Source organism: Gossypium arboreum, chromosome 6 (assembly GCF_025698485.1).
Source record: "Gossypium arboreum isolate Shixiya-1 chromosome 6, ASM2569848v2, whole genome shotgun sequence".
Lineage (NCBI taxonomy): Eukaryota > Viridiplantae > Streptophyta > Magnoliopsida > Malvales > Malvaceae > Gossypium > Gossypium arboreum.
In genome coordinates, this window is record NC_069075.1 from 17,558,015 (window position 1) to 17,559,597 (window position 1,583).

Here is a 1,583-nt window from a genome sequence, read left to right on the forward strand (position 1 = left end):
CTCCACTTGAGTCACAGCTCATTACTGGATGTACCTACATAGAACTAAGAAAACTATCAATCTTTTTATTGAGAAGTTTGATCTGATTTGAGAGTATGGTGACTGAATCAATGTTATAGACATCAACTGTTTTTGTTGGCTTTGTCCTCATAACTTACCACTGATAGTTATTCAGTGACATCTCCTCTATAAATTCATAGGCATCTTCCGGTGTTTTATTGTTGATGGTTCCACCAGCAGCTGCGTCAATCATTTGTCTTGTCGAGGGATTCAGGCCATTGTGGAATGTTTGAACTTGCAACCAAAGCGGTAACCCATGGTGAGGGCACCTTCACAGTAAGTCTTTGTATCTCTCCCATGCATTGTAAAGTGTTTCCAAATCCATCTGCACAAAAGAAGAGATCATTATGTAATTTAGCTGTTTTAGCCGGCAGAAAATATTTTAGTAAAAATTTCTCGGTCATTTGTTCCCAAGTAGTGATAGACCTTCGTGGTAACAGTTCAACCACTGTTTAGCTTTATTTCTTAGTGAAAAGGGAAATAACCGAAGACGAATGGCATCATTAGAAATGCCATTGATTTTGAACGTATCGCAAAATTCTAGGAAATTTGCTAAGTGAGCGTTGGGGTCTTCATCCTACAAACCATCAAACTGAACAAACTGCTGTATCATCTGAATAGTGTTAGGTTTTAATTCAAAATTATTCGCAGCAATAGCAGGTCTAACTATACTTGATTCAATTCCTATTAAAGAGGGTTTAGCACAGTCATACATTGTACGTGGAGCAGGATTTTGATTTGCTACAATTGCAAGAGGCAGCTGATTGTCTTGGTTTTCAGCCATCTCATCGGTTGGAGGTTGAGTATTGTCTTCTTGTTCGTTTTCTGTGTATTGTAAACTACGCCTTATTTCTCTTTGATTTCTACGAACTTTTCGATCGATTTCTTCATCAAAAAGTAAGGGTCCTGACGGGTTTCTTCTAGTCATAAACTATAAAAACCTGCCAAGAGAAAGAAAAAAGTAAATTAATAAATAGTAAAATAAAATAAAATTGCAAGAAAAATAAATGGCTAAAGTAATAAAAATTTAGTGTTCCTAATATTTTAGTTCCCCGGCAACGGCGCCAAAAACTTGATCGCGAGATTCGTAACAAGTAATAAATATTTATAATGAAGATCAAACCAAGACTAACTATTATCATGGTGAAAAGGCAAGTGCACCTATCGAACAATAGTATAGTAATGGCAAGACCGGGATATCGTACCCTAAGGAACCAAAAGTACTAGTAATAACTATCTTTTTATTATCTAGCCTAAGAATAAAAGGGTTTGTTTATTAAACTAATTATCTAAACTAATTAACTAATTTTATTAAAGCGAAGAGAGAATTTGGAAAAAGACTTGAAGAGAAGTAATTAATAAAGATGACACCCAAGGAGGAATCCACCTAGAGTTCACTTGTTATCTGGCTCTGAACCGGACGATTTATTCACTTAACTTGTATTATCCCTATTCAAGACTAATAACATCTAATCCCTAAATTGAATAACCGAAACTTTTCTCTAATTAACACTCTAGGGTTG

The 1,583-nt window shown here is 35.3% G+C and overlaps 1 non-coding gene across 1 annotated transcript; it reads left to right on the forward strand.

Moving 5' to 3' along the window:
• The first annotated feature begins 311 nt into the window (after positions 1 to 311).
• LOC128294543 (small nucleolar RNA R71) lies at positions 312 to 415 on the forward strand. Its single transcript, XR_008284853.1, has one exon. It is a non-coding gene; the product is annotated as a small nucleolar RNA R71 (small nucleolar RNA).
• Positions 416 to 1,583: the final 1,168 nt, after the last annotated feature.